We start from the raw sequence: 12,832 nt of genomic DNA, 5'->3' as shown, positions 1-12,832 counted from the left end.
TGCACTGACAGTGTGGGGGTTGCTTGGGATTCTCTCTCTCTCTGTGCCTCCCCTGATCATGTGGTCTCTCTCTCTTCAAAACAAGTAAACTTTTTTTAACTTTTTAAAAAATAAATTGAAATTTAATTTTTCAAAATTTTCAATTTTTTATATGATCTGTATTTTTTTATCTTTTCATTAATGACCAGATGTTATTTTATATGTAAAAATATAACAGTATTATAATTAAGAACAATAAAAATAAAAAAGTAAATGTAATCTTTGAGTTTCAAGGCTACATTTCAATCAAATTTCCAGTTTTCATAAATCTCCAATGTGTCAGCTGAGTTACTGAAAGTAAGTTTAACAAAATTGAGCAGTAAACACAGAGAAACAGGAAAAAAAACTGACAACTTCATTTTTTTTACCTTCCTTTACTCTCAAAATAAATGTAATTTGAAGTAAAACAAACAAACAAACAAAACAGGTGTTATGACCGAGATCAGCAGCATATCATACCTGCCACTGGCCTCAGAGACAAAATGCCCAAATGGAAGTGGAAACTAGACACAGGCTCTCCCATGTAAGTTAAATGCTCCCCAAACAAATAGCAGGAAGGGCTGGCAAATACATTCATTTTTAAAGTAAATATTAACTTTAATGAGCTTGGTGACTGGCAAACTGATTCTGCTCTCTTGATATTTTCACTTCCCTGATCCTTCTCATCAAAAAGAAAAACAAAACACTAAAAAGGCACAAACTCTCCTACTTCTGAGCCCAATGTGTACCAGAGAAGAATCTAAAATTACTCTATATGTTTCTGCCCTCAAGTCTTCCTTATTCTACCAGCGGTAAAAAAAAAAAAAAAAAGACAGTGTAAATGAAACAATATATGTGCCAGAACTAGTCCACGAAATGCAGCGGGGGTCATAATACTGGTAATTGTAGAACTGGGGCCAATCACTATCCAACATCAGCATCTCCTGCCTGCCTGCTGCTTTGCTCTTCTTCTTCCCTTGCCCGCATCCACCAGTCATGAACCAGAAAAAGAACTGTGCCTGTCCCAGTTGGGAAAGATGGCGCAAGCGGCCAAAAGGTCATCGACAACCTGGACCCTCTGCCCTGGCTGCCAAAGGGTTCAGGGCAAAAGAAGCATGGTGGCTGGTGGCTGAACTATTTGCTTCAGACAAGATGGAGCTAACTGTCCCCACCAAGACCAAGCAGTCTCAGGGAGAAAAAAAAGGAAAGAAGAAACCCCAGTGATGTTAGAAGTATAGGAAAAAAGAGACAGAAAAAACTGGTCTGTTTCTGTTCTCAGCTCTCAGGTTACCAATAAAAAGGAATTCAAAGTATTCAATGTCTCTCTCTCTATGCCCACTTAAAATCTTTCCTTCTCCGGCTACGATGTAAATATCAAAAATATCTGCCTTTTTCTGCTGTCTTCAATCTTCACAAAGACTTTGGTTGTTACAATATGAAATAAAAATGAAGCGAGAGTTGCTTCACATGCACAAGCATATATATGGTCAGGATTTGGAAAAAAGAATTGGGTTTATTATCTGACATTTTCTGTTTAATATTAACTACTTGCCCTGGTCAAAGAGGCAATTTTATACCCACTGGAAGATCTAACACTGTTTTCTGAATGTGCCAGTTAAAACACATGCCAGCATTGAGCTCATCATACCTCCCAGCTGGAACCAATCTGTAGGTAGGCTGGTGATCCATGGTACCTCATCCAATCATGACTCTTCCATAGCCTAAAACTGTGTGCAGAGCCCCAGTGTCTAGCTGGAAATCTGTATTAAACTATTACTACCAGAATGATCAAGTTTATAACTCAAATAATTCCATTCAATCCCCACCCAAATCCAGATAAAAATGGAAATACAAGCAGAGTTTCAACATAACCTTGAAACTGAAAGCAAAATGCAGTGAATAATTCAGACAAGAGACCTTCTTGATCTCACACTAACCATATTTCTCTTCAGCCACCTATTTAATCTTCCCGGACCTCAGTTTCCAAAATAAGTGTAACTTGGTTCAAAAATGACACAGATCTACTGCAGGAATCTTTTAAGTTTACTTGTTTTTATTCCTTATTAGGAAAATAATTCATCTATTAGAATTACTACCAAACATCAGTTGCTTCTTTGTAAGAACTTTGGGTCCTATCCCCCACATACCACACCCATAGTGCCTGTGTGTTGTTTCTCCCTTCTCCTGGGAAGCAACCCAGTAAAATGCTAAGCACATGCTAGAGTAAGACAGACTGGGTTGCAATCACGGATTAAACTCCTATATAGCTGAGGGGCTTTGAGCAAGTCACAACTTCAATAAACCTCTATTTCCAAATTACCTTTTTGTTATATTTTCTTTTTTCAGATGTTTCCCCCATACAGGAATACATATGTTTCACAAAGCAGAGATCATATTCTATATGCAATGGTTGTTTTCACTGAACACTGTAAGTTTTATTTTATGCTTTTAATATTTAAGATATATAAATATATAAATATATATGAATATATACAATATATAAAATTGTCTGCAATGAGTATGGTCATTTTCTTAATAGCAAAGTATTAAAATTATTCAGTGGAAAATATGTAACTGTGATAAGAAGTAAAAATTCTGAACCTGAAAAAAAAAATCTAAGTTGAGTTCAATATGCCATATTATATCGCCTAAAAAAAAACTATTCAAATGCAAGGAAATGTATATATAAGAAAATATACGGAAAATAAAGGTAATGTTGTATCTATTAAAAGCAAATCACCCAAAATTGTGGTCATCCAAATAATGTCATTAATATGAGTTTTAAGATTTTTACCTTCTAATAACTGCAGAGAAATTAATTTAAAAGCAAACCAGCATATCTTGCAAAGTATATACTTGTTTATTTCTTCCTTTTGTGACTAAAGCACCTTTTTGTTGCACATGCAGCACATCATTTAGATAAAGTAATCCAAACCTCTTGGGGAAAGTTCTGAGCTCAATTAGGGCATCAGGGGACAGGCCATATGTTACCAAGCCTCTGGCACACCTGAACCCCAATATCTAATGACCCAAGGATGCTCATTTATAAAATTAAATAGTCGCTCTTTTAAGAGTAGAGAATCAAGTACTGCAGATCATTCTCCATCATTTCATTTGAAGACAATGTAAAGAGAACTACACAACTAAAGAAGGTTTAAATAAATGAACACCTACAACACAAAAGATGTAATTCATGCCTTGAATGACTACTACTAACACTCAATTTTATCTCATCAATCTTATCTCTTATTTCTTTTTTAATTAATGAAATTTTTATTAAAATTGAAAAAAAACTAACTTCTTATTCATTTTTCTGTTGTAGGATAATGTCTACCTAGCCCCTTCCTTGTTAAAAAAAAAAAAAGCTTGATCCCTATCTTAGTCTTCTTTTAGCTAGAATATCTAGAATATTGAAATATAAAAAAAAATACACAATTTAGAACCAAGACTGTATTTTCTGAGCCAAAAATCAGGATGCAGGACCTGAAATCAAGAGCTCTTAAAAAAAAAAATCAGACTGCATGTGACTATACCAGTGTCCATCTTCAACTCCATTCTAATAGTTCAATAATAGATATTTCAGAAAAGTGGCTCTCAATCATTTTCGTCATCTGAACACATCTGTGGGATATGACATACTCTCAAAAAATAACCTTGGCTAACTGCAGCAGCAGTTGTCTCAAAGCATGTGATTTGGGTAGGGAAAGTGCACTGAAATCTTTAGGAAGCTTTTAGAAACTCACCATCCACACTCGTCACTGTTTTATAGAGCTAGTACAATCTCCTTTTTTGAAAAATCCTTTAAAATAGAACAAATAAGGCTCTGAAGTAACTAAGTCATAGTCATAACTCAGCTTTAAGGCATATAACAGTCCAGAGGAACAGACTAATTTGTATCCACCAAGACAAATGTGATGGGTGCCATGGCACATTCCCATGGACAAACTCTAGAATATGCTGAATTCCTGGTATATACCAAAAAAAAAAAAAAAAAAGAGAGAGAGAGGATGACATAAATCTGCTCTCCATTTTTTTTTAAAGGAAACTGCTTACTTCAACATTTCAGCTGATAAGAACACAGAATTATAATATGTTTGAGGTCACTTAGAGTAGAATGCTAATTCCCAGACACTGAATATGAAGATACCTTTTAGACATCACACTTTACAGACATCTCACATGAAGAGTATCCTAAGATTGAGAAAACACAAATAAGTACATGGAATTGGTCACTCCAAGACTCCAAGACTCTCTTCAATTCCAAGTCTCTTTTAATACTCATGAGTCTGACTTGCCAGCTTAGAAAAATGTGTATCAGTGAAAAGTCAAATAAGTACTCTATCTGACATAATTTAGTCTGAGTATACAATTACATGCTAAAATAAATTTTTCTACATTAGTCATAAAAGCCTTAAAAATGTTTTGTCTACACATTCCTTACCCATGCCTATAACATTTAATATCATGAAATTTAGAATTTAGAGTAGCTATTCAGAAAGACTTACACAAAAAACTACTAATCACATCACTTAAAAATTAAGCACATAATGTTGCCCCAGACATTGCAGTACAGACTACTGCCATATTTTTAGATCATAAGAAAAAAAATTTAAAGAAAATCCCCAGACTCATATGCTTAAAACAAAGAAAAGAAAGAAAGGGGTGGGAGGGGGAGGAGGGAAGAAAGAAGGGAGAGAGGGGAAAAAAGAAAAGAAAAAAGAGAGAAGAAAATTTAAAAACTAAATAATATTTTGAAAGAATAACCAGAACCAACTTTATATACTAAAAATAAAATAGATTCAGAAGGAAAAACTGAATAATCCTTCAATTATTATCTTTACATAGTGAGAGAGCTCCTTCAAGAAACCTGACACTGATGCATCTTGGAGGAATAAAGCTGGCAAAATGGAGAGCAATTTGCTGGTTCCAATTTTTTGTAATTATGCCTTTTGTAAATTTTATGACACAGAGAATAAGAAGAGTTAATTGTGTTTTAGACTATTAAAAAAATTCAAAGAATGTATCTCTCAGAAAAGGATTACTTAGAAAGGTATGTCTGTCATATTGATATAAAGGTCAGCACACTCCAGATCAAGTACAGACTATGATTCCAGTCCTCCGAAAGCCCTGACCCTTTGGTTTAGCTCATTTCAATTATCATTATGGTGCCTAAAGTAAGAGGCCGTCTGAAATGCAACCAAGCCATTTAAGGATTTGTAGATTAACAATCAGCGGTTCAGGGGCACCTGGGTGGCTCAGTCGGTTGAGTGACTGACTTCGGCTCAGGTCATGATCTCACGGTTTGTGAGTTTGAGCCCCACGTCAGGCTCTGTGCTGACAGCTCAGAGCCTGGAGCCTGCTTCTGATTCTGTGTCTCCCTCTCTCTCTGCCCCTCCTCCATTCATGCTCTGTCTCTCTCTGTCTCAGAAATAAATAAACATTAAAAAATAAATAAATAAATAAATAAATCAGCGGTTCAAATTTAAGTCAGAAGGAAAATGGTATAACATATTCCCTGTAGCTGGGCCCATTTTGTTCTTGAAGAATATCATAAGTACCTAGGTTGTACTTAAAAAAAAAAAAAAATTAAAAAAACTCCCTACACCAAAAGTCGGCTCTTTACAAAAGAATTCAAACATGCAAATCAAAGCACACCCCACAAGGAAACACCAACCACCCTTAAAGGAGAGACTTGCTACTGGTTAACGGGCCCTGCCATCAGGGTGCACAGTGCCCAAGAGAAACCCTACTCATGCTTTCAACTCCTATAACATTCTGTCTTCTGGGGATTAAGAATGTGGAAGTGACTAATTCTCCCAAATGTCATACATTTTACATTTTGTGACATGTACTTCCTCTCTGAATTTTTACAGCACTACCCAGACACTCTAGCCACTGTCTCGGACTAGACAAAATTATTGTAATTATGTGTGCCATAATTAGGGAGACAGTAAATGTGATCAAACATTTATAGAAAGGAAAAACTAAAGCACAGAAAGTTTTAAGAACCCAGAAATCTCAACTAAATTCCAATGACAGAATAAAGGAGGAAGTGAGGTTCTTTTTCAGATGGCTCTTTTTCAAACGTTGCATTTGAAAAACTACTACGTACCAGATTACTGGCACAATCCGAGAATAGTCTGTATATTTCTAGACTTCTTGCATGGGACAGGTTCATGTCATCCAGGGATGTCAGACATGACCATGGTGAAAAGAAAACAGGATATACTGTAACATAAAATCTTACTATAAAGAGAGTGAAGTTGAATTTGTGCCCAGACCCAACACTGCGAGATGACAGGAGCCAGTCAAGATGTGCTTGTCAGTGGGATTAAATTCCCTGAGACTGATGAGATTAAGAGTCAGGGTCAGAGCATATTCAGAGCCTAATAAAACAGACATCAACAATTGTTTCCTGTACAAATCTTTGAATAAGGAAACATCACGACAAGAAAGACATGTGAGGAAGGCTGGAGCAGAAGAGTGAGAGATGGAACAGTGAGACCAATTAAGAGGTTATTGGGATAAAAAAGGTAAAAGTGATAAAGTCCTGAACTGATACGGTGTCAGCTGGTGATAATGAAGGCATGAAAATCAGAGATGACTGATGAGGATGGAAAGGTGGGCAAGAGATAGATCATGGAAGGACTTGAAGGCCAAGTTAAGAGTCTGGACTTGAACCTGCAGCTAACAGGGAGCCTTTAAAGTATTAAGCAAGAGAAAAGCATTTCAGATCTGTCACTCTGTAGGAACAGGAGGCAACTGTAGGCAGGGAAGCCAGTAAGAAGATGACCATACGTCCAGGCAAGAGAGGATGAAGCTGAAGTGTGAGCCTGCCTCAGCAGTGGGAAGGGAAATGGCAGGAGGCAACGAGGACCAAGCCAATGCCAGGATGTGGTGCTTGGGGCGAAGCTCAGGACAGTGTCAGGTTGCTTCTGCCTTGGAAAATCACTAAGATAACAAAGAGAAAAGGCACAGGCTGAGGAGTACTTGGTATGTGCCGAGACTGAGATGACTACAAGATAAAGAGGCAGGAACATCAAATGGGCAGCTGCATATCTGGGTTCAGAACAGAAAGCGGGCTCGGCCACACTCATGGGAGTATATAAGGGAGTAGCCAAAAGGAAAGAGCAGGAACAGACATACTGCTCGAGGAGGGCATGAATAAATGATCACAGTGGACAGAGGGCTTCCATTAGCACAGAAGAGACGGGGAACACTTAACTGTGCTCAGAGCCTAGGGTGAAACACCTGTAAGAAAGAAGAGACACAATAAGAAAGAATAAGTAGATAAGGAAATACAGAATCAATTACACAGATTTTGGAGTGAAAGCAGGGAAAGGAGTGAAGAGGAAAGGAGGAGGAATTAGCCTAGAACAGGAGAAAAGACACATCCTCCTCTGAAATTGGAAAAAAGGAAATAAAATTGGAGCAAGTGAAGGTACATGTGCAGGCAAGGTGCTGACGCCTAACAGCATTAAGTGTTGTAGGAAGTTGGAGGGTGTTATGAGTTTTGGATTGTGTACACCAAAAATTCTTCTTAACCATACCCCTCGCCCCCAACCTCCAAATGTGATCTTATTTGGAAACAGAGTCAGTGCGGATGTAATTAGTTAAATTAAGACGAGGTCATACTGGAGTGGGGTGGGCCCCTAACTCAATACAACCAATGTCCTTGTTAAAAGGGAAAAGTTGGAAAAACACACCCTCATTAAGGGAAAGTGATGTGAAGACACACAGGGAGAAAAGCTAAGAGGAGAGGCCTGGAACGTATCCTTCCCTCACATCCTTCGGAAGGAGCCAACCTTGCCCACACTTTGATTACAGACTTCTGGTCTTCAGAACTGTGAGACAATACATTTCTGTTGTTTGAGCCACCCAGTCTGTGGGACTTTTCTACAACAACTCCAGCAAACTAACACAGAGTGGAAAGTCATCTATGAAAGGAAGGAGGGGTGGAGGAGGGTAGCTAGAAGGATGGAGGGAAGTGGAAAGGTTTCAGCAGGAAACAGGCCAGCCACACAGGGCAAGACTGTACACAGTTGCCTTGGGTTCCAGCTAAGGCCAGAGACGATAAATTTATTTACAGAGTGGTTTCCTCAAGCAGCTCTTGGCAGCCGGTGGGCAGAGGGGGAAAAGATGCCAGGTCAAAATCAAGGTCTGGAGGAGTAGATTACAAGCAAAACACAAAGGGATACGGCCACTGAGGATACTGGCAAGGGAATGATGTACCGTGAGTGAACAGAGAAGGAAACAGGAGGGGGATGGGCAGAGAACAGGTGGTCTGGAAATAGGGAACCCACAAAGAACAGATAAAAGGAGTACAGCAGGAGTGAGGAAGCTCACAGGGAAAGATAGTTACTGGGATTTAGTATTTTAGATGAGGAAGTCGGGGAAGTCGGAAGCTAGACAGCTGTATACAATGTATACATTATTCACACAGACACAGGGGCCTCAGACCATGATGGTAGTTAGGTGAGAAAAAAACTGCAACAGCTCCCACCACCCTCAATGCATGGAAAAATAATGACCAGGAATATCCCCAAATCATATTTGTACTTGACTCCTAGAATCTGGTTCTCAGAAAAATCACTGCTGTGTTTATATCTCCAGTATTACAGTTACATATTTATACAAAACAACAAAGAGGGGCATGGCCTAGAAGCAGAGGTCAATGCATATGACCCCCCATCTATCTCACAAAATTATTATATTAAGCAGAGAGGAAGCAAGTTACCTATAAAAATGTACCTGAGGAAGTTACAGATCAGATGTAAAAATGTTAAAACATTTTATATGCTTTGTACACATTTCCTTAGGATACAAAAATTAAAATAGCTGTAAAATGCAAAAATATGTGTCGGCAGCCCCTTCTACTTTGCAAACAGGGAACAAATGACCAGAGCACAGAAAATTTAAAAGCTCGTAAATGACCAATTCCCCCCCCAATACAAAAAAAGTGCTTAATTATCTGGATTATATACGATAAACAAACAAACAAACCTCTTTGCATTTCCAAGGTTTATTTCAACCACTAGAATTTTTGTATTTCTTAGTAAAGAGCCAAGCATACTCAACACTTTGTTCTGGCAACTCATCTGAGCTAAAATAACAGAGGCATGAAGCATAACTAAAACTACACAATTTAACCTTTTTAATTTAAACACAAGAACAATTCATGATTGCTGTGGCTTTAGACATTTCCAACCCTTTCTAAACACACATATTTATACTCACTTAGAACTTTTTACTTCCACAGTTCAAAAGGCTTTATACATAGTACTTTTACACTGGGAGAGATTAACTGTATTTTCTGACTGTTCATATTTTAGGTATCATTTTGAAACAAATTACTAATTTAAAAAAATAAGATTCAAAACTTCCCTGAAGTCATAGTATATTATGGCACAGGGAAAATGAGGCCACTCGGGAGACATGGCCTAAGACATCTACTGGGGACAAAAAGGTGAGAAAGAATTTGGAAAGTTCTGCAACTTTATACAAGGATATAAGGATATCCTTATAAATGGTTAGTCCACCCATCAAAAGTATAGATTAAACTTAGAGAACAAAAACGCTTCATATTTTAATCAGCGCCCAGATACAATATGAACGAAGAGCGAAATGATCGTCCTCTCTCCAAATAGGATGGGCTTCAACAAAATTTCCTATTCGAACAAAGTTGCCTAGTGTAAACATCCCTCAATACTTAACTTCCAAAGTGTCTCATTCTCTCTCTGCAACAAGCAATAGCACACTATTCATGAATATAATTCCAAGCTGCTTATAAAAATCTGCAGTCATGGCACTTCAGCCTATTGAAGAATGAAAGAATAATAAGTCTTTCAAATAGGTCCACATCTCTTTTTCTCCTCTGTTCAAGGTCAAACATTTACACACACCCTATAGAAATCCTCTAGGAATCAGGGGATAGCAACTAAAGTCCAGCTCCAGGCACTCTGGAGGAGGCCACTCCTTGAGGTAAGGAGTCCTCTGCCTCATAAATACTGAGTAGGAAGAGAGATGCCACACCTTGATGCATATCTAAGAAGCTGATTCAGTACCCAGGTTTCAAGACTCGAATCTTAACTAAATTCCAACACAGAAGTCCTCCAACTGCCAAAGAAAAGTGAGTTCAAGAAAACTTCTAACACTGTAATCTGAGGATGATCATAGAACTTGGTGACTTCTTGCGTGTTTAATCACAAATGCAGTGTCCTTTTCTGGGATCTTAGTAAAACTGTAAGTGCATGTTGACTGTTAGGTAGGATTTTATTTTACATTTAAAGATAGATAGGGTGCCTGGGTGGCTCAGTTGGTTAAGTGTCTGACTTCTGCTCAGGTCACAATCTCACAGTTCAAGCCCTGTGTATGGCTCTGTGAGGACAGCTTGGAGCCTGGCACCTGCTTCAGATTCTGTGTCTCCTTCTCTCTCTGCCCCTCCCCTCCTCGAGCTTGCTCTCTCTCTCTCTCTCTCTCTCTCTCCCCCAAATATAAAAAATAAAGAACATTAAAAAATAAAATAAAATAGATTCTCCCTCCCCCTATGGGATGCTTGGGTGGCTCAGTCAGTTAAGCGACTGTCTTCAGGTCAGGTCAAGATTTCAGCTTATGGGTTTGAGCCCTGCATCAGGCCCTGCACTGACAGCTCAGAGCCTGGAGCCTGCTTCAAATTCTGTGTCTCCTTTTCTCTCTGCCCCATCCCCGCTTGCGCTCGCTCTCTTTCTCTCTCCCTCTCTTTCTGTGTGTCTCTCAAAAATGAATAAAGGTTTAAAAAAATTTAAAGATAAAAAGCAACTTGAAGATGATCCTCTCGGACTGGCTTTACAAATGAGAAAACTGAATGGCTAGAAATTGGCAAAGGAGAATCCACATTGTCTGACACTCAGTTCAACATTCTCTCTACTTATTGACAATATATATTTACTCACATTCAACAGATATTTACTGAATGTTTTACCATGTGCAAGACACACGAGGGATTACAAAGCTGAATGTAGTCATCCTCTCAAGGAATCTAAAAACTGGTGAGTTTCAAACAAAAAAAATGGTGGGTTTCACAGTTTTAATATGTAAATCATCACACGAAGTCTCATATGGTATGGTAGAGGAATATCTGAAAATAACTCTCCTCATAGCCCCAATTCTTAATTTCAAACTAAATCTTTCTTTCCTCCTTGTAGCCCTTCCAAATACAGAAGGTGATGTCATGGTGAGAGCATCAGTGAAGAGAAGGATGATGATGACAACGAAGACAAGGGCAATGGGAATACCAACTATGAGACATTTACTATGTGCCCATCACTCCTGTAACCTTCATATACTTAGCTTATTTAATCTTTGCAACAATCTTAGGAGGGAGATAAACATCTCTAACTTATAAGAGACTTGGAAAAAGTAAGTCAATTGCCCCTGAAAAGGTAAGCTGAGTTAGGGTTTACACCCAGGCATGCCTTTACTACTACCATCTCCCAGGAGCCTGACCCTGGCACTTCCCGTAATTAACTGGAAACTCCTGGGCCCCTCTGGACCTCAATTACTTCATCCGTGAAAGGATGAAGTTGGCCCCATGATTTCCAACATCTCCTCCAGGTGTACCATTCTGTGATTTACTAACTTGAGTTTTGGTTTTTTTTGTTTTTTGTTTTTTTTTTTTGTTTTTTGTTTTTTGTTTTTTTGTTTTTTTTTTTAACAATCTCTTGTACAGAGGAAGGAAAACACTTTGTAAAAGCTAGAGAAAATTTTACCCCATATTACAAAATCCAGACCTTTGTGCAAAGGTTTCCAGGTAAAGGAGGGTGGGTAGTAACCAGCTTCATATACACATCCTTCCTTAACTTTCATCTAGGTTCCAGCCTCAGACTTTTTGGAAAGCTAATCTCACAGCCACATGACAAAATAACAATCATTAACAATGGCATTTAAACTAAACAGGAGGTTTTTCAAATTCCTAATAATGATTAGGAGTCATCTGTAACAACATGGGAAAATACCACATTTTGGGTTAAAAGAAAAAAGCAGCATATAATAAATGGCTTATGTTTTTTTGTTTCTAAACATAGGGAAAGAAGCAAGAACATTCAACAGTGGTTGTAGCTAGGTAATAGGATTGGGAGATTTTTCTCCTTTTCCTTATTTTTCTCTTTTACGTAAGCTTACATTACCTCCATAATTAGAGGGGAGACATTTCTTTACAAAGACAGAAAAAGTACCAAATATTCACCAATTGATTTCTTCTAAGAAGAAAATATACTCTCCTAAAAACATCTCAGTAACACTGCAGAAATTCCAGAAATACAGGTTTAGAGGAGAACATCATTATTACCAACTATAGATGGGGAAGAAAATATTCCTCTATTGCTTTAGGTCTAGAATAACTAAGCTTTACAGGATGTTTCAGAAATGCTGGAAGGAGAAGTTGTTTTGTAGTCCAGGGACACGTGGCTTTGTAGATCTGGGCCCCAGGAAAAAAGGAACAGGTGCAACAGACAAAGAGGCAGACCATGAGAGCCAAATGTCACTGGCCCCATCCAGAAATCCCAATCTGGAGCAGGTTCTCCCTGAGTGGTCCTGCCCTGCACCACAGCCAACCACATGGCCAAGGGGATTTCCACAAGCACAAATGTCTTCACTTCTCTGAAGCAGTAAAGCAGTGAGAGAACAGGTAGCTTATTTCACAGAAACTGCAACTGTTAAATCAAACAACCACAACCAAACTAATCCATGCTTTATTAGGCTGAAGGATAAGCACACTGTGTATATACTTTTGTGTTCATATATAAACTCACTACACACACGCACGCGCGCGCGCACA

The 12,832-nt window shown here is 38.3% G+C and overlaps 1 protein-coding gene across 5 annotated transcripts in view; it reads right to left on the bottom strand.

The window, feature by feature from the left end:
* Positions 1-12,832, bottom strand: part of CDK14 (cyclin dependent kinase 14) — a 621,048-nt gene that overhangs the window by 573,284 nt on the left and 34,932 nt on the right. The gene's annotated exons all lie outside the window — the stretch shown is intronic.

This window comes from Panthera pardus, unplaced genomic scaffold (assembly GCF_024362965.1).
Source record: "Panthera pardus isolate Hobbes unplaced genomic scaffold, ASM2436296v1 HiC_scaffold_8, whole genome shotgun sequence".
Classification (NCBI taxonomy): domain Eukaryota; kingdom Metazoa; phylum Chordata; class Mammalia; order Carnivora; family Felidae; genus Panthera; species Panthera pardus.
Note: the sequence above shows the minus strand (reverse complement) of the source record. Positions and strands in the feature narration are given on the sequence as shown.